This window comes from Nomascus leucogenys, chromosome 15 (genome assembly GCF_006542625.1).
Source record: "Nomascus leucogenys isolate Asia chromosome 15, Asia_NLE_v1, whole genome shotgun sequence".
NCBI classification, from domain to species: Eukaryota; Metazoa; Chordata; class Mammalia; order Primates; family Hylobatidae; genus Nomascus; species Nomascus leucogenys.
The window spans coordinates 2,162,365-2,176,929 of record NC_044395.1 but is presented as its reverse complement, the minus strand read 5'-3'; the positions used below and the strand labels follow the sequence as shown (position 1 = coordinate 2,176,929).

Sequence of the window (14,565 nt, the reverse complement as noted above, 5' to 3'; positions counted from 1 at the left end):
CTTCATAACAATGAAGAATGGACTAACACAGTCCATGCTTATTTCCACAATGATACATATTTTAAGTTTATTTTCTTTTACATAATACTCCCAAAGCTTACACACTATTTTGACATCATGCACATATAATTTATGTGCTTAGAAAATAATTTCTACCTATATTGTATTACAAGAACCTGAAGTTGAGTCCACATAGCATTTTCACAAATAATAATGATGAAGCTGATGTCCTATGGTGAGCACCAAAACAATAAACTCACTATGTGATCAGAGCACTTTGCATGTAATAACTTATGTACTTCTCAGAGCAGTTCCAGGCAACAGGCTCTGTTATGAGCTCTATTTATCACATGAGGGATCTGCATGGTCAAGCCACTTGCTCAATCTCACCAGCTAGTAAGCAGCAGACACAGCCTTCCTCACCAGCAGACTGCTTCTGCATCCAAGCATTTTACCCTTATGAACGTGGTACAAATTGTGACTTGAAATAAGAGGAGGAGCCTAGAAGAAGATAAATGTTGCAGAAATATTTCCATAAAATAGCCACAAATATACTTCTTTCTCATTTGAAAGAGATAACCAATAACAATCAAAACAGATACAATGCAATGCTCTCTAGTAAATATATAACAACAACACAAACTATCTACAGGATACCAAATCTTTTAAAAAGTGATCAGAAGGAAAGGTCAGGTCAATGTCCTAATGTCAGCAAGTCTGTGCAGCAGAATCACAGGGTGGCTTTCTAAGGACCCACGTGCTTAGCACCCACTCCAGACCTCTGTGATTTCAAATACCCTTGAGGAGTATGAGGCAGACAGGTGCATCTTGTAAAAAAGCTCCACAGATACACAGATCCCTACTACAGAGGAAGACCTCAGATCTAAATTTTCCAGATATCCAGGTGACCATTTAAACTAAGCATAGAGCCAATCAGTTGACATTTTTTAAAAAATATTTTATCCAGGGAGTTTGGAGAAACACAAGATTCCATGCTCAGATTTCCATGTCTGATAGAGCTGGGTTTTGCGGGCAGACTGCTGATGTGGACGATGGCAGATAATATAAACACAGGAAGCAATATCAAAGGTTCTCTTTACCCATACCCATCCTCCACAGCATCTCAGCGCCCCGCTTTCCACCTCCAGCTGCTCTCCTCGCAGACCAGCAGGGCTTGCAGAATTTTCCCTTTGTTGGATCCCTCTAGCTTTGAAAGCTTTTACTATGGTTATCATGGAAGGGAAGAGTTATGAAAATTGTCATTAATGAAAGTAAATACCATTCATTAACTTTAGCTGTAACTCGTCTAAAAGCTAAAACAATTTCATAATTAAAGTGCTAACCAAAATTAGCCATTAGAGTATAATAATTAATTTAAAATTGCACACAATAGTACAAATTTAAGGTAATAACTAAAACGAAAAGAAATGGGGGAATGATATCAATGCCGTAGATAACTTTTGGATAACTCAAATAAAGTAAGTGATTTCACTATCACTTGTAAAGAAAATAAATGGCTTTGATTCTGACATCTGGCATCTCCTAGTATGGTTCCCTTTGCCTTTCTTACCCACCTGGCAGGTAGAGATAATAACATTTACTTTTTTTGCCTCTTAGGAATATTAATATTTTAGAAGGACTTGAGAGAACTATGCAAAAGACACATTAGGGAATGGACAATTATTACAACATAGATTTAGATTGCTATAATTTGTGGACTTAGTTTGTACCGTGTAGGTGTTTAAAAAAAAATCTAGTCACCAGATCTCTGTATAGTAGGCATTCAAACAATATCTGCTGAAGTGAATACACTTCAGTTCTTATATATAAATATTGCTTATCTTTCTTCAAAAGTGACTCCCCACCACTTAGAGTTACACAGATAAACTTTAGAGACTTTTAAATCCTGTGGTTCTCAGGATGTACGGGAGCCTGGGTGGTGGGATGGAGCGTGTGGAGTGAGAGTAAGTGTGGAGCATGGCGTAGGGAGTTCTAGTCTAGACCAGCCTAGTCTCCAAAGTCAGCGAGCATCAGCACTTTCCAGAAGGCTTGTCAAACACAGATTGGGCCACGTCCCTTAGATTCTGAATCTATAGGTCTAGGGTAAGGCCTGGGAATTTGCATTTCCACCAATTCTCATGTGTGCTGATGCTGCGGGTCTGAGAACCAGACTTCGAGAACCAGTGATCTAGACTAAATCAACCTCAAATATGTCCTGGTAACCGGGAAGATGTACTCCAGCATCCACTGTGTAACAATCAGATTGCACCCCAAATTCAGCATGCTCATTAGTGAGAAAAATTCTAATTGCTTTACTTAATGTATGACTGTGGGCAAAATCTCTGAGCTTAAATTCCTTTATCCGAAACAGAAATGTGTACCGAGTTATGGAATAAACGTATTACAGAATTTGTTTATTTGTAATAAGCCCTTTTGGTTTTAAACAAAAAGCACTTTATGAATATTTTCTACAAGTAATTCAGTCCTCACTAATTGAGGGCAAATCGCATAGCTTTGTTCAGTTTTCACATCTGTATAATGGGGATAATAGCCTGGAGTGGCTTATTCAATAGGGTTATCGTGAGGATCGGGTCTGCTGATGTTAAAAAAAAAAGAGTACTTTGAATATTACAAGCACTATGCAAGCTTCACATAGTCCCGGTGATAGGTTATTATATGCCCATTTAGAGCTGACCAGAGAAGGTTGGTATCTTTTGTGAATTCCTATGTTCGACTACTAAATGTTAAAAGTTCTTTAGAACCTATAGTCTTGGGTCCTCTTCTCTTCTGATTATACACTTATTGTAAGCAAACCTCCCCCCATCTTGTGCTAAAAAGTACCAAATGTTTTTCTGTGGCCCAAATTCGTTTTGTATTCTTGACCTGTATATCCAACAAGCTCTTTCACATTTCCACTTAATGATTTTTTTTTTTTTTTTGAGACAGTCTCACTTTGTCACCAGGCTGGTGTGCAGTGGCGCAATCTCGGCTCACTGCAACCTCCGCCTCCTGGGTTCAAGCGATTCTCCTGCCTCAGCCTCCCAAGTAGCTGGGACTACAGGCGCACGCCACCACGCCCAGCTAATTTTTGTATTTTTAGTAGAGATGGGGTTTCACCATGTTGGCCAGGATGATCTCGATCTTTTGACATCGTGATTCACCCACCTCGGCCTCCCAAAGTGCTAGGATTGCAGGCGTGAGCTACTGCACCTGGCCCACTTGATGATTGTAAAAGCATCTCTGAACTAATATGTCCAAAACTGTACTCTTGCTCTTTTCGCTGAAAAATCTACTCTTTCTCCAGGAAAGGATATGTCTTTTCATCCACTTAATCTTGCCAGAAACTTGGAACTTATCCTTGACACCTTCCTTACCCTCAACCCCACATCCAATCCACCATTAAGTCCATTGAGTCTGTCTCCCAAATATATTTCTAATTTATTCATTTTTCTCTATTCCCATTACTGGTCCTTATATCTAAGGATAACACAATCTCTCTCCTGGGCTAGTGAAGGATTTCCATTAGTTTCCTCACTTCCCCTCTTCCTCAAGATACCTGTCCTTACAATTTCACCTCCAGACAGCAGGTATTGGGATCTCTTTGAAATGCCATCATCATCCCCATCAGCATCATTGTGATCATCATCACAATCATCTAACATTTATACAACACACTCTATAGGACAGGCACTTAACTAAGGACTACGTAGCTATTAACTTATAGAACAACAACCTTTGATGCATTATCATCTCAGTTCTTTGAAACGAAGAAATAAAAACACAAACCGTTTGAGTAGCTTGCCCGAGGTTACCTAGCTGGTAAGGAGCAGAGCTGAGATTCAAATCCAGGCCATCTGACATAGTCTAGTTGTATTCTACTGCCTCTGACATGCTCCTGAAGATGTCGCTCCCTGGATTAAACCCCATGGCAGCTTCCCATCGCTTTTAGGACCCAATCTCTGTTTTTACCAGGAATTTCAGCACTCTGTACAACCTAGCCTTCGTGTTCCTCTCTAGTATCAGCTTCAGACTTCCTCTCCTTTGTGTGCTAGGAGCCAGCCACGTCGGCTTCATTCATCTGTGTGCACCTGTCTAACATTCATGTCCTTCAGAGCCTTTGAACATGCCATTCCCTCAGCCTGTATCCTACCACTTCAGAGCTTTCTCTGACCCTTCAAATCTAAATTAGGCTTTCCTCTTGTCGTGTTTATCATACCTTGACTTCTCTGATAACACCCAACATAATGTCTGTGTATGTATTTTGTGCAATTGTTTATTTCATGTCTGGCTTCAGGAGGGCGGAAACCACATGTGCCTTGTTCACCACTGTCTAGGCAACATATAATACAACAAATGCATATGAATGTGAATATCTTAACAGAAAATTATAACATGAAAACAGAAAGCAGAAAAATAGACTGCAAATATATTGGGAAGTAAGAAGATAGGAAAGGTGATAGATGCTTAGAAAAAGAGTTGAAAATAAGAAGAGGCTGAATTTACAAGAGAATCAGTCGAGTTCGTTTAGACAAAAGATGAAAAAGACAGAATTAGATACTGACATCAGCAGGGGGCATAGGAAAGGGGACTACTAAGAGCTGTTTCTGGACAAACGGATCAGGAGGAATACAGCAGTTGAGGTCTGAACCTAGAGGTTATACTTAGATCATCAAAGAGAAAGAACAATATTTTGCATGGGAGGAAATACTCTGATACTCAGGAAGGAGTGAGTCTGAAACAATATACATAAAAGAAAACCTAAGATTATCTTGTAAACTGTTCAAAGCAAAGCTCGCTGCCACAGCCAACTTGTAGCTAGCCAACATCAGCAATGCCCCTCATCTGGCTGAGTGCTCATAGAGCTGAAGGTGTCATCCAGAAAGGGGGAGGAATTTCTCAAGCTCTCATCTAACACCCCTTATGCAGCTGCATTGAACCACAGCAGCTGTATCCTGGACATTATTTCTGATAAGCTCCTAAGATATCTCATACAACTTGTAAGGAATTAAGGCCACAGGTTCAAACTTCTTCATACGTGTAGGAAAACAATATGGAAGTTTCTCAAAAAAACTAAAAATTGAACTACCATATTATCTAGCAATCCCATTACTGGATATTTATCCAAAGGAAAGCAAATCATTACATGAAAGAGACGTCTGCACCCTCATGTTCATTGCAGCACTATCCACAATAAGATACGGACTCCACCTAAGTGCCCATCAACAGATGAATAGATAAAGAAAATGTGGTATATAGAGAGGCTGATTAATGGGTACGAGCATACAGTCAGATAAAAACAATAGGTTCTAGCAGGGCGCGGTGGCTCATGCTTGTAATCCCAGCACTTTGGGAGGCCGAGCCGGGCGGATCACGAGGTCAGAAGATCGAGACCACGGTGAAACCCCGTCTCTAGTAAAAATATAAAAAATTAGCCGGGCGTGGTGGCGGGTGCCTGTAGTCCCAGCTACTGGGAGAGGCTGAGGCAGGAGAATGGCGTGAACCCGGGAGGCGGAGCTTGCAGTGAGCCGAGATTGCGCCACTGCACTCCAGCCTGGGCGACAGAGCGAGACTCCGTCTCAAAAAAAAAAAACAAAAAACAAAAAAAAAACAATAGGTTCTAGTGTTCAATAGCAAAGTAGGGTGGCTAGAATCAACAATAATTGATTGTATATTTCAAAACAGGTAGAAGAAAATAGTTGAAATGTTCCCAGCACAAAGACACATGTTTTAGGTGACAGAAATTTTAAATACTCTGATTTGGTCATTAGGTATTATATGCATGTAGCAAAATATCACCTGTGAACCATAAATGAGAGTAATTATTATGTATCAATTCAAAAAGTCAACCAAAACACCGGGGAATGATAGGCTGGTGCTCTTACTGGTTCCTTTACAGATTCTCAAGATTGTCGCAGTGACTGAGCAATGAGTGATTGTCAAATTGCGTGAGCTTCTCTCAGCCATGCAGTACAGCACACGGCCTTCATTGGAATAGACTTGCAGGAAACCCCGGAGGAAAGGGCCTGCTGTAGCGGCAGATGCTAGGAAAGGTCTGTTTCCATCTTTTCGAGTGGAGGCACACACACACCTGCATACCATTCAGATGGAGCCCAGCTTGGATTGCTGACTGCAACAAATGCCTTCCAATATTTTGGTTATAGGAAAAGAGTGAGAACAATACCATCCACCATAGAAATCACACAGAAAACACAGCCAGGGAGAAAGATTTCGATTGTGGCTCTGCTGTGAGGACATCAGGAAAACCCTATAGTCACAGCTCTAGAATAGTAATGTGTATATAAATTGTAGCAACAGTGGAAATAAGTGATATCAGTCATGTCTCCTTGTGTTTATTTGGCATATTACAATTTTCAAAGCCCATCATTTCGCTGGACTGGCTGTGGGGTATTGTAACACTCCCATCTGTAGGGAGGACCTTGGGAGCCTGTGTGGTCTACAGAGCTGCTGACGTCAAAGCCATTCTGCAGCCAGGAAAAGCGGAGCTCAGCTAGACGTACCCGTCCACGATCACACACTGTTGCAGCGGGGGAAGACCTGCCACATCTTCTTTTGGCCAGTTCACCTGAGTCTGATGCTTATTTTCCCTGCACTATTTACTGTGATCAGAGAGATCAAAATAGACCCTGCTTTATCAGCTCAGAAGGCCCTAATGTTATGAAAACAAAGTTACCTATCTTTCGAGCGTCCAGGGTCCGACTGGCACGGCAAATTTCTAGATTCCTATAGTTCTAAAATCTCTAATAACAAGAGCTATCAGACCCCTCCTAACTCTGATTTACAACCCAGATCATTACAGCTCTGACTGGATAGGGGACTGGCCTTGAAAATATTCTTTTCTGATAAACAACTGCACACCTTAAGCCAGTTTCAGCAGCTTACACAGGCTGACCTCTTTTGACATAAAGAGCCAAATTCCACCTCACTTTAATGCTAAAACCCAGCCTCAAAGTGAACATGGGGTATATGTTCCATATATGCTTACCTACTGTGCATGCACTCGGCTGCCTCATAAATAGGCACAGCTTCCCCCCAAAACCTGTGCAGGAGACTGTCTCTTTCTGATTTGCAAACTGATACCTCAAATAAAGCTTGCCTCCCTGTTACTTAGCTATCCTAGTGGTCTTTGAATGACGTCACCTAGCTCCCAGGTTGCAGTTTTGACTGACAGGCCCTCTCTCCTGTTGGAGTCTGAGCTTCTGGGACGGATGCTGGGTGTACTCAGTGCTGGCTGGCGGTGATCAGTACAAGGACTACCACATCATGGGTGCCCCTTTTGTGAAATAAAGGAACAAATGAGAGAAAGAGCCATGAATAAAAGCCAGACCTTGATTCTGCATCCAAATGTCTCCTCATCAGAGAACGCTGTGTCTCTCTGAACTATTTTACTTGGTTATAAAAGCACAATGGTAAGAAGCCCCTTTATTTCTTTGCTTTTTTTTTTGTTTTCATTTTCTTTAAAATAGGGCTTTGCAATTGTTGTGTATTCCATCTTTACAATATTAAAATGCAGGGCATTGTTTTACGGAGAGAGACAATTACTGCTACCTGTGTTCTGTATTGAAACCACTTATTCCACCTTCTTGTTCTCCACCGCCAAAAAAAAAAAAAGTGCTGAGGGAGTATGGAATTCAGAGAATTAAAATACACTTTGATCTATTTTTATTGTAAATACTTCATTATATTGAGAACTTTAACCACATCTCCACATCTTTCAAAGTCAACTGAATTCTGAGAAAAAAAAAAAAGCGTAAAGACTAAAGTAATTAAGGCTTTTCCTCATGCCCATCCTGACTCCAAGGAGTCCGCTCTCCCCACCCCCATTTCCATGAAAACGGGTGTGGGCATTCCTACGAGTTTTTCCTTCTAGTCTTTTCTTTTTGCTGCGCCATTTCCGTAGGTTCCTTTAGAAAGGCCCGAGTGACCTCTTTGCTGGCTTGGGAAGTCAGAAGGAGAAGCAGGCCAGGATGGAAGGGCGGAGAGGGTGTGGCGGAGGGGATGGGCAGCCCCCACCTGCCCCCAGGAGGGACGCGGCCCTGGTGAGTGAGGTGGAAACCTTCCCGGAGTGTCCCATGCAGCTGAGTGAAGGGGTGGCTCCCGCAACCCCTGCCTGTCAATTGTGTTTGTCTCCAGTCCATGGGATTTTCATTATTCATTATTCGCCGGGCCCGGGCAGCACAGTAGCGCCAGTGTCTGTCTAATCCCCACCTGATAATGTATTTCTGATAAGCATGACGGAGCCCAGTGCTCCTGACAGGATTCACATTTCCAGCCGGATAAAGCGCCATTTACATGAAGCAGGCACTGTGAATTCAGATCAGGGCGATAAGGGCAGCGGCGGGCTCTGGGGGTGCTGGCTGGGGACTATCCACTGGGGTCCGGGGGCGCCTCCGGCCCCATCATTCTCCCCCACTCCTCCTAGACAGATGGGCCCTGGACAGCTTGCGTGTTGGCAGAAGGGGGACCCATGGGGATCTGCTGCCTGGGGGATCTTGCCTGCCCTGACCCAGTGCTGCCCTTCCCGGGACCCCCAGTAGATGAGGCTGTGGTACCGGCATGGGACGACCACCGCCTTAAAACTGAGGTGAGTAGGGACATGCATTGTGCCTTTCTCAAAGTCAGAATCCATCCGCAGAAATCACAAGCCCTTTAATTCCAACTCATAGTCTTGTTTATGCATATATTTTATTGCCCAAGAAAATATTTAAATGGCTTCCTCACCAGATATTAAAAGCAGTTCCACGGCAGGAACCTCTTAAGGCCTCTGATTCTGTCAGCTTCTCTTTAAAGCCAAAGAGAATGTGTCTGATGAGTCTGTGAATTCTTCAGCATCTTTTGTGAAAGAGGCAGGATTAGCACCAACTAGGGGGCCAGGGAGATACAATCCGTTGAGATGATTTGAGGGTGTCTAATGCTCTTTGGAGCTGAGGCCAATTCTACTTTTCTAACTTAGACATAGCTTGAAAAAGGGACCCTTTCTGAGGGTATGTGGGTATGTGCAATTGTCAGCTCCATCTTGGAAGCACACGCCCATGATGCCACTGTCGTCTCCTAAATGTGTCTCAACTCTGTCCCCTGTCTCTCCCATGGGACTACTGCCCTAGGCCAGGTCTTCATCTCCTGCTGAGTTCACACTAACGACTTCCTACCTAAGTGTCCTGGCTTCAGATTTCACCCATCACACCCTACCTCCTGCAGCCTACGCAGCGTCCAGGTGGCATGGGTCTGGCTGCATCTCCAGCTGCTGCTTCATTCCCTGCCGTGGCCCCCATGCCCATGGGATAAAGACGGCTACTGACAAGCCACCCAACGTGCTCAGGCACCAGTTTCCACTCATGCCTCATCTTCTAACTGTGGATAATTCTTTTTTATTCCTCTTAATAATCACACTTTCTTTGAAATCCTACCTCCACCGTGCTGTTTCCAATCGCATGCCCTTGTTAGCCCCCTCCCAATTCCCACATGTCAGTTGCCTCCCAGGTAAACTCCTTAACATGGGAGCTAGAGTCGAGTTAGCATTCCACTCCTATTCTACCATAATACACTGAGCATGGTTCAGCATGGCACTTATGACCTCTTATTCTGAGGCTTTCTTCAATAATCTGTTTCTGATAGAATGGAATTCTGTGTACTCTGAACATCTGTAGGGCCCAGGGCAAAAGTTCAAAGAGCGTTCCAGCTGCCAGGCCTAAAGATATAGAAGTTATAAATCAATCTATCCAATTGTTAGTTAAAATATATGTTATGTTCATACCCGGATAAATATTCTTTCTAATGACCTACAAGGCTAGGTTCAGATTTGGAATCCTTGGATACCTCAGGGTTCCTCACTGGAAGATAATGGGACCAGGGGAGCTTTCCTGCTTTCCTGCTTCCTGGCTCCCTCCCCATCTCCCTCTAACCCCGAATCCATCTTGCTCTGTGAAGGAACTTTGTGTACATGAATGGACACCGCAAGCCACACATCCAGGCTCTTCCTAGAACCCCTGCAAATAACCACTTCCTACACATGAATATCATATGTACAATACACATACAAAGATGTGACTACCATATCGTTTCTAAGAGTAAATAACTAGAAACATACTAAATGCCATTGCTAGGGGAAAGGATATGTAAGTTTTGTATATTCAAACAACGCACTTTATACAACTTAAAATGAGTAAGCCCAATTTGACCTATCAACCTAACAAAAACATGAAAATATCATGAGTAAAAAAAAAAAAGGAACTATAAAAGATATGTATAGTGATGCCAGCTGAATGTGATATATTATTTATGGTCCCATAAATGTATAGAAAAATAATAAAAACGCGAGTGAAACTGACATATACCAAATTTAGAAGAGTGGTAACCTCTGGAACTGAATGGATATGGAAAGATCTTCATTGGTACCTATTCATATATGTATACACACACACACACACAGACACACACACATTCAAAGATCCTAGGTTAACATTTCAAATATCTTGTTGAGTACATGGGTGTTAGCTGTGGTACATTTCATACGTTCGAATTTTTCTTATCTTTTAAATATCCCCAAATTTTTAATTTTTAGTGATGTTTGACTTTGGATACTTGTAATGGAGAAGACTTTAAATGAATAGAAATTCTGGAGTTTTTGTTTGTTTCTCTCTATTAGACTAGCTTTATTAAGACATTTCAAATACCATATAATTTCCCCATTCAAAGACTATAAAATACAATGTTTCCTAATATATTCACAGAAGTATACACCCATTGCCACAATAAGTTTTAGAACATTTCCATATTCCCAAAGTGAAATCCCATGCCATTGGGCATGGCACTTAAAATGAACGGGCCAAATTTAACCTATCATTTAACTCCCCATTTGCCCCCAAGTCCCTGCACTCCTGCTCCCTGCCTGCCCTAGGAGGGCATGTATCTACTGTCTGTGTCTATAGATTTGGAAATTCCATATATTCCACATTTAATTTCATGTAAAGGGAGTCCTACAATAGTGTGTTTTTGTGACTAGTCTCTTTCACTTAATATACTGCTTGCAAAGTTCATCCAAGCTCCACTTCATGAGCTAGGTGCTATTATGATTTCCACTTACAGATGAGAAAATTGGGTCTGAGGCTATATTTAGATAAATAATGGCATTGAACTGACTTAGCCCAGGTCTGCCTGAGTTGTAAGCTTGTGCTCATAACCCTTGTACAACATAGTCGGCCTTCTGTATCTGTGAGCACCACATCCATGGATTCAACCAACCTCAGATGGAAAACATGTCTTTTAATTGCATCTGCACTGAACATGTACAGACTTATTTTCTTGTCATAGGTCCCTAAACAATACAGTTTATAAGCTATTTCCATAGCATCTACATTGTATCAGGTACTATAAGTTATCTAGAGATGACTTACGGTATATAGGAGGATGTGTGTAGGTTATATGCAAATACTATGCCATTTTATATCAAGAAGTTGAGCATCCCCAGAGTTTGGTATCTGCACGAGGTTCCAGAACCAATTCTCCATGGATACCAAGAGACAAATGCACTTCATTTATTTTTGGCTAAATAATATTCGATTGTATTAATATACCAAAGGTTATTTATCAATTTATTAATTGATGGTCATTTAAGTTGTCTCCACTTTTGTCTATGATAACTAATGCTGCTGGGAACATTTGTGCATAAGTTTTTGTGTAGACATATGTTTTTATTTCTCTTGAAAATATACCTGGACATAGAATTGATAAGCGTGATAACTTTATGTTTAATCTTTTGAAGACCTGCCAGATTGTTTTCCAAAAGCAACTTTGCACCACTACCAGCAGTATAGGAGAATTCAAATTTCTCAACATTCTCACTAACACTTATTATTATCCACTTTTCTTTCTTTCTTTCTTTCTTTCTTTCTTTCTTTTTTTTTTTTTTTGAGACGGAGTCTCGCTCTGTCACCCAGGCTGGAGTGCAGTGGCACGATCTCGGCTCACTACAAGCTCCGCCTCCCGGGTTCATGCCGTTCTCCTGCCTCGGCCTCCCTCCTGAGTAGCTGGGACTAAAGGCGCCAGCCGCCATGCCCGGCTATTTTTTTGTATTTTTTAGTAGAGATGGGGTTTCACCGTATTAGCCAGGATGGTCTCGATCTCCTGACCTCGTGATCCACCATGATACTGAGTGTGAAATGGTATCATATTCTTTGTTTAATATGCACTTGATGGCTAATGTGAGGATCTTTTCATGTGTTTATTAGTCATTTGTACATCTTTGGCGAAATAGCTCTTCAAATCCTTTGCCCATTTTTAAATCGGGTTATTTGATTATTATTGAGATACATGGATTATTTATACACTCTAGATAAAAATCTCTTAACAAATATATGATTTGCAAATATTTTCTCTCACTCTGGGTTTTATTTTCACCTTTTTAATAGTGTCCTTTGGAGCACAAAAGTTGTTAAATTTGATTAAATCCAACTTACTTTTTTCTTTTGTCACTTGTGTTTTCGATGTCATATATAAGAAAGTTTTACCCACCCAGTCTCAGGAAGATTTACTTCTGTATTTTCTTATAGGAATTTTATAATTTCAGCTCTTACATACAGGTCTGTGATCCATGTTGGATTAATTTTGGTGTATGGTGTGAGAAAAAGTTACCACTTCATTATTTGCATGTGCATATCCGCTTGTCCCCATCCTATTTTTTGTAAAGACAATTCCTTCTCCAATTGAATTGTTTCAGCAGCCTTGTCAAATGCCAATTAACTTTAAAAGTGAGTATTTATTGCTGAACTGTAAATCCTATTCTATTAATCTAGAAGCACACCTCAGAAATACTGTAGGTTCAGTTCCAGACCACCTCAATAAAGTGAGTTTCACTATAAAGCAAGTCATATAAACATTTCGGTTTTCCAGTGCAAATAAACATTATATTTATAAATATTTTGGCTTTCCAGTGCAAATAAACTTTATGTTTATACTATACTGTAATCTGTTATGTGGGCCATAATAGTATGCCTAACAAAGCAATGTACATGCCTTAATTTAAAAATACTTTATTGATCTCTATCAATGGGTCAGTAGAAAAGAAAACACAAATAAGTTAAAAAATAAAAATACTCTATTGTTAAAAAATACTAATGATCATCCAAGCTTTCAGGAAGTCATAATCTTTTTGCTGATGGAGAGTCTTTCATGACGTTGATGGCTGCTGACTGATCAGGGTGGTGGTTGCTGAAGGTTGGGGTGGCTGTGGCAATTTCTTAACATTAGACAGCAATGAAGTTGGCCACATTGATTGACTCTTCCTTTCACAAAAGACCTCTCTACCATGCGATGCTGTTTGATAGCATTTTACTCTCAATAGAACTTCCAAAATTGGAGTCAATCCTCTCAAACCCTGCCACTGATTTATTAACTAAAATTATTTTTATTTTTGTTTTATTTATGTATTTATTTTTGAGACAGTCTTTCTCTGTCACCCAGGCTGGAGTGCAGTGACATGATCTCGGCTCATTGCAACCTCTGCCTCAGGGAGTCAAGCGATTCTCCTGCCTCAGCCTCTCAAGTAGTTGGGACTACAGGCATGCACCATCATGGCTGGCTAATTTTTGTATTTTTGGTAGAGATGGGGTTTTACCATGTTGGCAAGACTGGTCTTGAACTCCTGACTTGAAGTGATCCACCCGCCTCAGCCTCCCAAAGTGCTGGGATTACAGGCATGAGCCACGGCGCCTGTCCCAATTAACTAAAATTATGTAATACTTTAATCCTTTGCTGTCATTTCAACAATATTCCCAGCATCATCACCAAGAGTAGATTCTATCTCAAGAAACCACTTTAGTTGCTAAGTCATAAGAAGCAACTCCTCCTTCATTAAGACTGTATTATGAAATTGCAGCAATTCAGTCACATCATCAGGCTCCACTTCTAATTCTAGTTCTCTTGCTATTTCAGCACATTTGCAGTTACTTTCTCCATTGAAGTCTTAAACCCCTCAAGAGTTGGAATAAACTTCCAAACTTCTGTTAATGTTGATATTTTGACCTCCTTTCATGAATTACAAACGTTCTTTATGGAATCTTAAAAGATGAATTATTTTCAGAAGGTGTTTAATTTACTTTGCCACATTCATCAGAGCAATTGCTATCTATGGCAGCAGAATGGGTGTTTTGTTAACAGGCATGAAAACAATATTCCTCTCCTTGTACATCTCCATCAGAGCTCTTGGGTAGATTGTCAAAGAACAGTATATAATTTGAAATGAATCTTTTTTTCTGAGTAGCAAGTCTCAACTGTGGGTTTAAAATATTCAGTCAATTGATGCGCTATCATCCAGGCTCTGTTGTTCCATTCGTAGAGCACAGGCAGAGTAGATTTAGCATAAATCTTAAGGGTCCTAGGACTTTTAGGGTGACAAATGGCTTCAACTTGAGGTCACCAGCTGCATTAGCCCCTAACAAGAGAGTCAGCCTGTTCTTTGAAGTTTTGAAGCCAGGCATTGACTTCTCCTCTCTAGCTATGAAAGTCCTACATGGCATCTTCTTCCAATACAAAGCTTTTTCATCTACATTG

The 14,565-nt window shown here is 41.0% G+C and overlaps 1 protein-coding gene and 1 long non-coding RNA gene across 10 annotated transcripts in view; one reads left to right on the top strand and one right to left on the bottom strand.

Moving 5' to 3' along the window:
* The window catches only part of OPCML (opioid binding protein/cell adhesion molecule like), a 1,139,289-nt gene that overhangs the window by 369,513 nt on the left and 755,211 nt on the right, over positions 1-14,565 (bottom strand). The window lies entirely within an intron of this gene.
* On the top strand, positions 5,216-7,654 carry LOC115838585. Its single transcript, XR_004033619.1, has 2 exons — positions 5,216-5,303; positions 5,615-7,654. It is a non-coding gene; the product is annotated as an uncharacterized LOC115838585 (long non-coding RNA).